The sequence below is a fragment of the Anabrus simplex genome, chromosome 6 (genome assembly GCF_040414725.1).
Source record: "Anabrus simplex isolate iqAnaSimp1 chromosome 6, ASM4041472v1, whole genome shotgun sequence".
In the NCBI taxonomy this organism is placed as follows: Eukaryota; Metazoa; Arthropoda; class Insecta; order Orthoptera; family Tettigoniidae; genus Anabrus; species Anabrus simplex.
Genome location: NC_090270.1, coordinates 149,678,900 through 149,692,874, shown reverse-complemented (window position 1 = coordinate 149,692,874; position 13,975 = coordinate 149,678,900).

The window sequence follows — 13,975 nt, the reverse complement described above, 5'->3', positions numbered from 1 at the left end:
ATTCCTTTGTCGGCAGTACAAGTGATGTGTCAAATGTCGTATTTTATGCTTTATGAAGAAAACTAACGAATTAACCCCCATGGCGCTATAATCCTGATGGTACCGAGCTCGATAGCTGCAGTCACTTAAGTGCGGCCAGTATCCAGTATTCGGAATATAGTGGATTCGAACCCCACTGTCGGCATCCCTGAAGATAATTTTACGTGGTTCCCCATTTTCACACCAGGCAAATGCTGGGGCTGTACCTTAATTATGGCCACGGCCGCTTCCTTCCCAGTCTTAGCCCTTTCCTGTCCCATCATCGTCATGAGGCCTATTTGTGTTGGTGCGACGTAAAGCCAATAAAAGGAAAGAAATCCTGATGGTCCTTGGCCCAGCAAGCGACAGCTGTTCGGTCCGAAGGACTGCAGATTTTCAAGATAAGGCGTGTCAGATGACCATTCCTCTCGACCGTTATTCTTGACTTTCTAGACCAGGGCTATCTCACCGTCAGATAGCTCCTCAGTTGTTCTCATGTAGTCTAAATAACTTCGAACAAGTTCTGAGATCCAGGCAAAAATCTCCGGCCTGCTCGGTAATCGAACCCGAAGCCTCCCAGTAGACTAGCTACCCTCGACTACATGGCCCACGCTTTGTGAATGTATAAATGATTAAATAAATAAATAAATAAATAAATAAATAAATAAATAAATAAATAAATAAATAAATAAATAAATAAATAAATAGGTAAACAATGTGTTACCTTATCAGGACTCTTTCTACTCCAGATACCCATTAAGCCTCACAGTTAGAACAGAACGACATAGGGTTCAGGTGGGGTGGAAACTATGATACACTCCATCTACATATTACCAGCTGCATGGCGAGTAATTGAATGTGATAGTCTGTTAACTGAATACACTAGCACCGGACGCACAGGCTCTCCCCTCTCTAACTGTTGGGATATCTGAAATTCTCCATCACTGTTGGTATCACATCTTCGTCAGTGTCTAAGGAGATAATGAAGGATGCCTGCATGGCTAATAATCTGTATATGCCTACATCTAGAACATTAACTAGTGTGAGACTACTACATCAGTATTGCAGGATCCGAATCATTTGTGTAAGAGCTTCAGAATACTTCACATAAGTGGAGAAAATCATATAACAACAAGAGTTTCTGAGACTTTCCATATTGTAAGATTGATACAGCGTAACTTCGCTAAGCAACCATATTTAAAATGTAGTTCTTTTCGTTTTCAACAGCAAATGCCATTCTTCTTTCTCCAGCTAGAGGCTTCCTAATTGCCGAAGCTTTCGAAACTTTCATGTTTTTTATAATCGAGTGAGTGAGATAGTAATGCATTCTAGCGGAGAATGATTGCCTGTTCCGCATGTCACTCATAAGTCATAACTGTTATTCAAATTATTCCTCAGAACTTCCACCAGGACTATCATGTTCATATTGAACCCTTGGGCCACTACGAAGGATACCTACCTACCTTCCTTACCTATCAGCAATTTTCATAAGATCTGTCTCTTTGGTCGTTTCGGGTTCTTCGTCACTTGCTGAGGTAAAAGGTAGGGTTCAGGAATCCTAACCTATCTACTTAAATGAAAGGTCCATTCACAAAATATTTTTATTTATGAAATTACGGAGGAAAATAATAATTAAAAAAACTCAACATAATTTGGACTCTATCTTCTCCACTTGACACCACAATACTTTAACACAGAGGAGCAGAAAACTGGTTTGAGCCTTTGACTTAACTGCCTGATGGGCATCCTTATTAGAAACCATTGTCTCATATTTAATAAAGAAAATAAAGTCTGGAGATCCTTAAATTCGGCTTCCATGTGAGACTGTACCATCATAATGATTCTTTATGATCCAGCCCTCTAAGGCAGTCCAATCGGTGTGTGCCACACAGTGGTTGTACGGCATGGACCCTTAATTGAATCGATGTGACCTGCGACTATGTCATGGACCGACTTCTAAACTTCTAAGTTACTTGAAAGTCATTGTGGATGATGGCAGCAAGGAAAATGATGCTGCAGTGGCATATGGCCCAAATCTAAGTCACTGAAGTTGATGACCCCATGACCATCCAAGTTTCTAAGCTGAAGGCTAAACACAATTAAGTTATATCGGTTGATGACCAAAGATTCCACTTTACTAACCCCTGCGCATTTAATGCTCAATCAATCAAAGTCAAATAATACAGCAACAACAACAACGTTCACAATACTTAGTGGCAGAGGGGAATTCCTCAAGGCAGTATTATCGGACCTTTATGTTTTCTTATATATATAAATGATATGAGTAAAGGAGTGGAATCGGAGGTAAGGCTTTTTGCGGATGATGTTATTCTCTATAGAGTGATAAATAAGTTACAAGATTGTGAGCAACTGCAACGTGACCTCGAAAATGTTGTGAGATGGACAGCAGGCAATGGTATGTTGATAAACGGGGTTAAAAGTCAGGTTGTGAGTTTTACAAGTAGGAAAAGTCCTCTCAGTTTTAATTACTGCGTTGATGGGGTGAAAGTTCCTTTTGGGGATCATTGTAAGTATCTAGGTGTTAATATAAGGAAAGATCTTCATTGGGGTAATCACATAAATGGGATTGTAAATAAAGGGTACAGATCTCTGCACATGGTTATGAGGGTGTTTAGGGGTTGTAGTAAGGATGTAAAGGAGAGGGCATATAAGTCTCTGGTAAGACCCCAACTAGAGTATGGTTCCAGTGTACGGGACCCTCACCAGGATTACCTGATTCAAGAACTGGAAAAAATCCAAAGAAAAGCAGCTCGATTTGTTCTGAGCGATTTCCGACAAAAGAGTAGCGTTACAAAAATGTTGCAATGTTTGGGTTGGGAAGAATTGAGAGAAAGAAGAAGAGCTGCTCGACTAAGTGGTATGTTCCGGGCTGTCAGCGGAGAGATGGCGTGGAATGACATTAGTAGACGAATAAGTTTGAATGGCGTTTATAAAAGTAGGAAAGATCACAATATGAAGATAAAGTTGGAATTCAAGAGGACAAACTGGGGCAAATATTCATTTATAGGAAGGGGAGTTAGGGATTGGAATAACTTACCAAGAGGGATGTTCAATAAATTTCCAATTTCTTTGAAATCATTTAGGAAAAGGCTAGGAAAACAACAAATAGGGAATCTGCCACCTGGGCGACTGCCCTAAATGCAGATCAGTACTGATTGATTGATTGATTGATTGATTGATTGATTGATTGATTGATTGATTGATTGATTGATTGATTGATTGATTGAAAAATCCATTACCTTCGGATATGTCCCCTTAATCGTCACGTTAACATTTGAATATTCCCAGGAAAATAAAGTAAGATTTCCAGAATGCATCTTTAAGTTATTAACTTGGTGTGTTATTTCACAAATACGGTTTCCACTGAATTTAATAATTAAATGATTTAATGAATCTTAATAAACAACAAATTCTATATCCGCGGACGAATGGTTTCTTTCACAATTCCTACTCAAATTCGGAGGTAATTAATTTTAATTCGTTTGATGTTTATCATCTGTTGTGATCGTGCAGCTGAAAAAAATTACATCATTTATTTCCAGTATTATATCTTGTTTCATGACATCACACTTTAAATCTAATCTAATATTAGCCATTATTAATACTTGGATAACCCTAATAATTAAGCACAAAACAAAAATCTGCATAAGTAACTCGTCGTACAATGTGAGCCGATTACGATGTCATATTTCATCATAACATTTTCATAACGCTTTGTGCATCCCTCAAAAATATACCAGTCATCACTACCATCACTCTATATTTTGGACAACCCTGAAATTGCTAACCTCGCTCATTATACTCTAACTTTGTGGTTTCAAATATACATTACGATCGCAATTAAACAAATTCACAGTATCTAATAACCCACACGTTACTCCCGGATGAAAATTTCAACTAGTTCACGGAATTAATGATATGCGTTGCCAAGAAATGCAATCTCATTTTCAACACGTAACACACTACACAACTCCCGTTATTCGAACTGCCCCTCTCGATCAGCTGGCGGCATTGGAAAACATACGACCCTCCTTACTGTCAGCTTTGATTTTAAATACGTGTCTTTCGTCATGCTTGACTGGGCCCTAAGAATGAAATCTTCGACTTCGCAAATAGAATTAAAATCGATATTCCTGACCAAACAGATATGCACATAGATTTTACTTTTAAATGTCCTTCAATAATTGTAGACGTCGCAAATTAATACATGCGTGGATTCTCTCGCATTTTTCCATTCCAAACATTTTACAAAATAGTCCTCGGGCTCACATATAATCCCGGCATCATCTACAGGCTTCCAATCATCTGATTCGCAAATCCTACCACAATTCGTACGACAAATCTAACCTCTTGTCTAAAACTCGACAACTCTCACTGGCAAAAGAACTGGAATAAAAATCCTTCAAATCCACGACGCATAATTGCGCAAAAATACTTTAATAATGAACAACTTCGCATAAAATTATCTCGTATTTTTCGAAAACTGGATTTTCACAAAAGTGACTGAGAAACTTTACTGTTCTTTATTGTCAGTCACACAGTTTAATCAATCAAACACCTTGTAGTATATGATTCGCTGCATAGAATTGCGATCTAAATGATATGAATCAGATTTGTTGGTTAATCTTCCCCTGTTTAAATCTCAACTCTCTTGAAGTGATATAAATTTGGAATCCCATCGGTTGTATGAAGTATAGAAGAATAGTATTACACTTCGCGACAGATATTCACCGATCTACATTTCTCAACACTACAGCGCGCTTCCACGCGATTGAAAATGGGTAACCACGGATCTCTTGCACCAATTCCATCAAAATTCTAACAGAAAATTTTTACGTCAAATAAAACATATAAGGCAATAAGTTCACGGAAATGACGATCTACGTTGGAAGTGATATTACTTCATAACCCTCACTAATAACTTTTTACAACATGTTACACGCCACTCGCAATACTTTAAAAAAATTATCCAAGCAGAAAATAAAACAAATGACCTTTCGTCATATTTCTGACATTCTCAAACATATGGGTGACCAACTGCGTCATAAATACCCATTACAAATACATATAAGTTTGGCATCATAAAACTAGTTATGGTAGGCGGTAAGATGGTATTTTCACCTACCTTAATTCTACGTCAGCTTCCATTTTTGGGCTCACCAGTAACCCTTCTATATTATTCATTATTACACTTCTCGTTTCAGATTTTGTTTGAGTCATATTTCCTGAAAAATAAAGCCTTAAAAAAAGAAATGCCCTTCACTAGGTGTTTCGCTGATCGAACTCGACTGATTGTATTTGTTGCTCGCACACGAATTACTTCTTTTTACAACACAATTTTACAAAAACTACTTCGGTATATTGACCTTCTTTTATCAGATTACTTCTGCTATGAACAACTATCTCCACATGGAGTCAAGACACAGCCACATCGCCAAATCTAGGTTTGTAGTACTTAGTCTACTTTTTGACGAACGATTTACTGAGCAGTTCAACCCTCTCTCTCACTCTTCATTGATACAAATGCAGGGCTTTCAATATGGCGTCCCTTCTTATTTTATAGGAGCTATCCCCTCTCTCCAGGCATTTCTCCCTTGCCGCCAAGAAATTTGCATACTTTTTCCGACTTAATGGAACTGTATTTAAAAGAGTTTTTGCTGTAACCACGTACTTGCTACCATGCTAGTGGCAGTGTTCATGAACATTTAAAAATTATTCTTACCAAATTAACTGGTTAAATAACCTCATTTTATAGGCACTGTTTTCTGTTGACTTACGTAGGTAAAATAGACACGCGCGTCCTTCTGAAATAATCCACAGAAATTGCTTAGCAGTCTCAAATCCGTCTTACTAAAGACCAATTGTCTTATAGATAAATACAGGACCCTCATTACACTGCGTTCACTACTAATTCTTTTATTTAAATATACTTATTTAACCTAAACTTTCTTCTGTACCCATCCACTTTCGACACGTGGGGATGACGTCACATATCATAGCGTGGGAAGGAAGGTAGCCACCCCCTTGCCACGTGTCGTCTCTGATATATATAAAAATTCGTGCTTCTTATTACAATTGCCATGGGGCCTCCTGTAATAATGTTAATACTTAAAATTCTTAGGGCACAATGGTCATGGGTTAAATATAATTGCTATCCAATATGAACAGCTCTCAGAACTGTGTAAAACAGGTTGATAATAGCCACACAGATTAAATGGCCGCACGGTTTGAGTCATTTGGGGGTACTGGGTTCGAAACCAGCTGTCAGTAGCCCTGAAGATGGTCTTCCGTGGTTTCTCATTTTCACACCAGACAAATGCTGGTGCTGTACCTTAATTAAGGCCACGGTCGCTTCTTTCCCATTCTTATCCTTTTCCTATACCATCATCACCATAAGTCATTTCTCTGTCGTTGCGACGTACAGGCAATTGTAAAAGTGTGTAGCTGGTCGTATGTAATGATATTTAGAATAGAACTAGTATGTTTAAATGCTGATAAAGGTGTTATTCATAGCATCGATAGTGTTGCAATAGCCCTTTGTAGCTCAGTGAGGAAAGCAGTAGCACGCTATCTCACTCATTATCTTGCAAATTCCAACACCGATTTTTGCAGTTTCCCTATACCGTACAGTTTATGGGGTTTCTACATGAGAATCTAACCAACCACAAATGAAGTTATTTGAAATCGCAAGTACCGAATAATAGCATAATAGTTCCTTAGTCTTATAAAATTAACAGGTGATATTCAAGTTCATTCATATGATCCAATATGTTAGTAAATTTAAAAGAAAGGCAACTGATAATTAAGTTTATTGTTAGAAAATGAAGATGATATATACTCGAACTTCATATATTACACACTGTGATTCATAATGTAAAGTTTTGTACAGTCAGCGTAATAAATCGAATAAATCGAATGGTAGAGACAGTAATGATCAAAAGAACACTATAAGGTTATCGTTCGAAGTGTTACTTATTCGTCACACCGACTATTCATTAATAGCGTGAGCGTTCTTGTGAAGATTTTGAAATTGAAAATATTTTTAACGTTCATATTTCTCCTTTAGTAGATAGTAATCAATTAATGATTCAGGATTCATGGTGAGTGCAGTTCGTCAGCCGTTGCCTTTCCATCCAGATGGAGGAGGTTCAAATTATGGTGGATTCTAAAATGGAATTTTCATATTAAAATGTGATATGATTGATTTAAACCACCAGCCAACATCCAGACTGAGCCAAGGCGGGTAGAGCAAGTTCAGAAATAATTAAGATAGTTTTAAGTTAAACAATTAATACATCTATGGGACAAGAAAGCAAGCAAGCACGTACTTAAAATTGGGCACTTCTCTAGAGTGTGCCGTGTAGGTTGTTGACTCGTCGATTCAATCGTCTAACCGAAGTTGGGTTGAATATTCAATGAGTCGAGCTAAAGAGGAAACAAAGGCACCACTAAAGTAGTAATTATGTGTACCTAGTTAAGAGATAACTTGAATCCTATTAATCGAGTTGCTTTCCCCTTGATAGAAGACATCACTTGCTAACGGTGAAGTACGGGACCATAATGAACAGTGTAAAACAATTATTTTTTCCCGCACGCAGAGGTGTGCCTGAGTCGGAGTATACGTACGGTAGGGTGGCCAGTTCTCTTCCGCTCCTCCATTCCCTTAACCCTCACCAACAGTGAGTGGCAAAACATCCAAATCTTGACCACGCCCAATGTTGCTTAACTTCTGAGATTTCACGGGATCCTGTGTATCAACACGGCTACGGCCGTTGGCTCTATAGCATGAGATACCTCAAAACGAAGGTATGAGGACTCACGACTAGATCTTGTCACGTGATTACATCCTTGTAATTACATTGTCCACCCTATCGGCCCTCTTCAACCGAGGAGTGCACTTGCCATTTATGCCTGCATCAGGTGCAAATAAACATATACAAAATTAATAACTTATGTATTACAATGAACTGCATTACTACGGCGTTGTCGAAGCCTTCGGCCTCCAAGAAAAGGAGATTCTAAAAGTGAAATTAATGATCAGTTCTCTGTTATGTTTACGAAGAAAGTAAGAAGTATGTTCCAAGAGTATTCATGGCATATTACAAAGTTAACGTACGGCGGCACTACTTTCCTTGCCATTTTCAATATACGTAAGTGAAAGGTATTATAATAATTTTGCATACAGTCTGTTAGTAGGACGAATGTTAAAAAATTTTATAGAGCACTGGGAGTGATTTGTACTTATATGTCTTTTCACGAGAGTTTAATCCTGATGTAAACAAATAAGCGGAGCACGTTGCTTTTGTACGTGGACATACACGTAGTTGATTGGAGAAGCAACCGTCGCACTCACTCGACTGTACGGGAGCTGGAAAGAAAGTAGTACATGGCATTAATTTTATTTTAGTTTAGTTTATTACATTTAGAGAGTGTGGAAGAGTGCGTAATCAAATGGTTGTCATATATACCGGCACATATATATGTGTGTGTGTTTTATATATAAAATAGTGATTAAATAACGATAAATGAGGGCACAAGGCGTGGTGTAATACAGGAAGTCTTCTCGTAGTGAGGGAAAGTCCCAAGCTGTACAATGTGGAGATAAGGTGTTGCATTTTGCAGCAGCTGTCAGTGTCAGTATTCATAGTGAGGGAAATGGAACATGAGGTAGGACCATCGCGTGTAGTGAAGCACAAAAGAGGAAAACCGCTCAGAAGAGACCATAGGCAGTGCATTGTGAATGTGTTCAATAAACTAAGTGAACAGAATCCAGGTTTAGTCGTTTGTTCAGATCTTCGCACTGTTATCGTATGCGATGCGCAGCCCTGTACGTCCGAACATGAGACGTTGACGGGGTGGAGGCCGGTACTACACTCTCAGCGAATCACAATTCTTTCTTTGGCGGAGGCGTGGACATACCATGTTTACATCAGGATTAAACTCTCGTGAAAAGACATATACCAGTTAATATTTCGGTAGTTAGGCATAACTGAAATGATATTATTTATTTCGAGTGAATTGGCTACGCAGCGTGGGTCACGTATATGTGAGCTTGCATTCAGGAGATACTGGGTTCCAACCCACTGTCGGCAGCCCTGAAGATGGTTTTCCGTGGTTTCCCATTTTCACAAAAGGCAAATGCTTTGGTAGTACCTTAATTAAGGCCACGCTCCGTTCCCGTCGTAGCCATTTCCTATCCCATCGTCGCCACAATACCTGTGCCTGCCGGTGCGACGTAAATCAACATACATATATCATAATTATAGACTGTTATGCCTTTCAGCGTTCAGTCTGCAAGCCTCTGTGAATTTACTAATCGTCGCCACAATCCTCTATTTCAAACTAGTGCTGTGGCCTCATTTACTTCTATAGCTCTTTAAAACGTTAGAAACTGAGACTAACAATCGTCGTCTTGGTCTCCCTCTACTTCTCTTAACCTCCATCATAGCGTCCATTATTCTCCTAGGTAACCTATCCTTCTCCATTCGCCTTACATGACCCCACCACCGAAACCGGTTTATGCGTACAGCTTCATCCATCGAGTTCATTCTTAACTTAGCCATTATCTGCTCATTGCGAGTACCCTCCTGGCATTGTTCCCACCTTTTTGTACAAGCAATCATCCTCGCTACTTTCATGTCTGTTACTTCCAACTTATGAATAAGATATCCTGAGTCCACCCATCTTTAGCTCCTGTAAAGTGAAGTTGGTCTAAAAACAGACCGATGTACTGTACTAATAGTTTCGTCCGGGAGCTGACTTCCTTCTTACAGAATACTGTTGATCGCAACTGCGAGCTAACTACGAGTACATTAGCTTTACTGCAACTTGATTCAATTTCACTTACTGTATTACCATCCTGGGAGGACATACATCCTAAATACTTTAAATTATCTACCTATTCCAGCTTTGTATCACCAGTCTGACATTCAAGTCTCTTGGATTTCTTTCCTACTGACATTAAGGCTAATTTTCATACCGTACTCATTGCACCTATTTTCAAGTTCCAAGATATTAGACTCCAGGCCTTCGGCACAATCTGCCATTAAGACCAAGTCGTCAGCATAGGACAGACTGCTTACTAAGTTTCCACCTGTTTGAATCCCTCCCTGCCATTTTATACCTTTCAGCAGATGATCCATGTAAACTACGAACAACAAGGGTGAAGTAAGTAAGTACCCTGAACCAAGAACTCATTCTACCATCAATTCTCACTGCAGCCAAATTATCAACATAAATGCCTTTGGTTGATTTTTATAATCTACACTTAATCCCAGAGTCTCCCAGTATGGCGAACATCATTTCCCTCTGTACCCTGTCATATGCTTTCTCTAAATTTACGAAACATAAACATAACTTTCGAGCTACAAGCTCTCGTAGTATTTTTCAATTACCTGGCGCATACTGAAAATCTAATCCTGACAGCCTCTCTGTGTTCTGAAACAACACTGGCTTTCATCCAGCTTGCTCTCATACACTGATCGCACCCTCCCTTCCAAAATACTCTGCCTCGTATAACAACACCGGCGTGCGAAGATTTTCTGACAAAATTAAATGTATGAAATATACGTTGCATTTAGTTTCCTTTTGTGAAAAATAATACCAGTTGTTTCGTATCAAGTACAGATTTGTCACAAGTCCGTCTCATGTTTATGGTAATGGAGCTTCGTTGTTGTAAATCAGGTTTGGATTGGTTGTATGAAATGCAGGTATGGACATGTCTAAGAGAGAATATTGTATGTGCTCTCTTTTGGAGGGGAGTAGGTAATCGATAGGAATACCGGAAGGACAATTAGAAAAGGTTCAGTTCGCGCATGCGTAATGTCAGACAAGGTCAAAATACCAAGATCGCGTTTCTCCGTACTCTGAAAGGAGAATCTGAGAACGTGTGTCACACCTTTGTCATAAGTTACAATGTGCACTTAAATTCGATTGAGTGAATAAGTAAGTTAGTTAGTGTTAAAATGACAAGTGGAAGTGATGTTCGGAGGCGAAAATATATCAACAAACCCAACTCTTTCTGTTATGTATGTGGCCAGTAAACAATTAAAGGCCAGAAGCCAAATAATACATCGTTTATAAAAAGCCTGTACTTGGCATACTTTAACATGAACTTAGGGATCAAGACAATTTCGCACCCCATATTGTGTGTAAAACGTGTGTAGAAAACCTGCGGCAAAGGTACAATGGGTTGTTGTCGTCAGTACCTTTCGGAATCCCAATGGGTTGGCGGGAACAAATAAATCATTTTTGTGTAATTATGTAAAGTGTCCGAGTTCAGTACGAAAAACAAAAAGCACATTGTGTATCCCTGACTTCCATCTGTCATAACCCCCGTACCACATAGACCAGATATTGCCGTCCCAAACCGCCAATACAGTTGCCAGATAATGTGTCTTCGTCATCTTCAAGAGCGGAGGGTGGTGATGATGATAACTTTGTACCGGATGTTGAGGATAAAACTCCTCGTGACCTAGGCCTCACTAAAGAAAAGAGCGAACTTTAGGATCAAGATTAAAATATATATTTTACTTCCTGGGACAAATTCCTATTGTTACAGAAATCGGAAGGAAGAATCCCGGCAGTTTCTTATTCACGAAGACGTACTTGTGTTTTGTTGTGATATCCCCGGCTTGATTCGTCGTCTTGGAACTATTTACCAAGCAAAGGACTAGCGTCTGTTTATCGATACCAGTAAAATAAGTCTCAAAGTTGTTCTTCTGTAAAATGGAAATAAACTTGCTTTAGTGCCAGTCGCCCATTGAACATCTCTTCGTGAAAACTACCACAGTTTATCTATGGTGTTTCAGAAACTGAAATACAATGAACACAGATGGTTACTGTGCTTTCCCGATCTTGACATATAAAGACGTGGAATGAAATGCCCGTGGTCTATTATGCCGACTTTTTCTGACTTGACTCGTTATATTAAAACATTACGCTCCTTGTCTTCGTTAATGATACTTCACTCTACAACCCTCTGAGAATCCCACAGAGAAAATGAGCGTAAACATGCATCGTACTGTTCATGTTGTGTTCCCGCGCTTGGCTTTGGGAGCAGCCGCACAATGTGCGTCAGGTTAGCTCCGAGTCTCGATGTTTCATGTGAAACGTTACCGGTGTTCGGAGTCGATAGAGTCGACACACTCGATTTCCAGGGCTCAGTCGTGCACATCCCTAGAAATTTGCTGTAAGATATTTATATTAGGTTTCACTGTTGATATTTATTTATTAATTTACCATTTATCGTATCCTCAGAAGTGCGTTTACTTGACGTATAGATGAGGAAATCCTGCAATCATGAATGGATTTGGGATTCACCAGACAGGACCTGAAATCTTTTACATGAATTGTAAGTTTCTTCATACTTTTTGTTAATTTCTTAATGTACATTTAATTGGAAGTTACCCTTTTGGTGCCTAACATTTGCTTACAATGTTTGTGATGTCATCTACCCCTACGGTCTAGAAGTAGCAAAACTGCCATTTACGTGGAGGCCCCCGGATTCGATTCCCAGCCAGGATCTGAATTTCGGCTCGAGTCCCACTCATCCTAGTGAGAACAAGTGATGAGCTAGCAGACAACGAGACAGCTGCCCCTGTCTAGAAAGCCAGTACTAACTGACGAGAGGATTCATCGCTCTTAGCACGTGCCACCTTGTAACTTGTAGACCTTCAGATTGAACCCATCAGAGCGGTGTTTTTACGGTCACACGCCAAAGATTTCTTCGAACTCATTTCTTGTATGTCCAGTGACAATAATCTTAAGGTAAAGAATTTTGAAGTTTCAAGAAAAATTGATCTTGTTTATCGGTACGTAGTCGTTTAAGATCGTTTCTAAAGAGAAAGCATGTAGTGTATACGAGAATACCCCACGAATATTTAGGCCAAACCCAGAAAGATAAAAAGAGAATAGAAGCTTTTGAAATGTGGTGTTATAGAACATTGCTGAAGGTGAGACGGGAAGATCAAATCACGAAGAAACAGATACTGAATCAAATTGGTGAAAGGAGAACGATTTGAAGAAATTTGACGAGAAGAATGGATAGAATGACAGGACACATCTTAGCACACCCAAGACTTGTCCTGTTGGTTTTTAAGGGAAGTGCATTTGGTAAGGACGGTAGGGGTAGACCAAGGTATGCATATAATATAAAGATGGGTATGGTGGCATGGATAGCTGCATAAAACCAGTGTACTCGAGTGGACTGGCGAGCAAAAAACATCATCATCATCATCATCATCATCATTTATGTCAAAGTAACAAACTCTTGTGTTGAACTTCAAAATGTGACTCATGAATCTCCAACTTCAGTTTAACAGATTGTATAGCTCGTTATGGAAGCGCTTTACTTTTCACCCGCAGATCTATTACTTCATTCTTGGAAACTGTTTGGTGCTTTAATATACTACTGAGACGCAGAGAGAAGTAACGAGGCAAGCCAGCCTCATTACCATGCGCTTTGAGTGCAGTCCCAGTAGAGTACACGTATTGAGCGTGCCAAATGAAATACAGCCATGACGGAATTAAATTTAACACGAAATACTGCTAAGAATTCCTTGCAAATGCAGATTCATGAAGTAATGAAGTTTTCTAACTTGTTAAACCCTGTCAAAGACATTGCCACTGCTACTAACAGCTTCACGGTATAAATTGCTAACTCGTAAGCGCAGTCACTTGTCGAAACAAGTACGTTTTAGTCTTGACCTAGTACATACAACTGACTCGCCATGTGAAGAAAGAGAGATGTTTGAGTGGGTCGTGCTTTGGTAAGTATCTCTCAGATCTGGCCTGTGAAACTTACTACTCATGGGCTTTGATAAAAAAGATACATCATATTACAGCAGTTCCTATTCAGTGGAATGATATCTGTAAAACATCTACTGATGAATCATAACCTTCGAACTATGTTGGAAGTGCTTTTGTAGACTTAAGA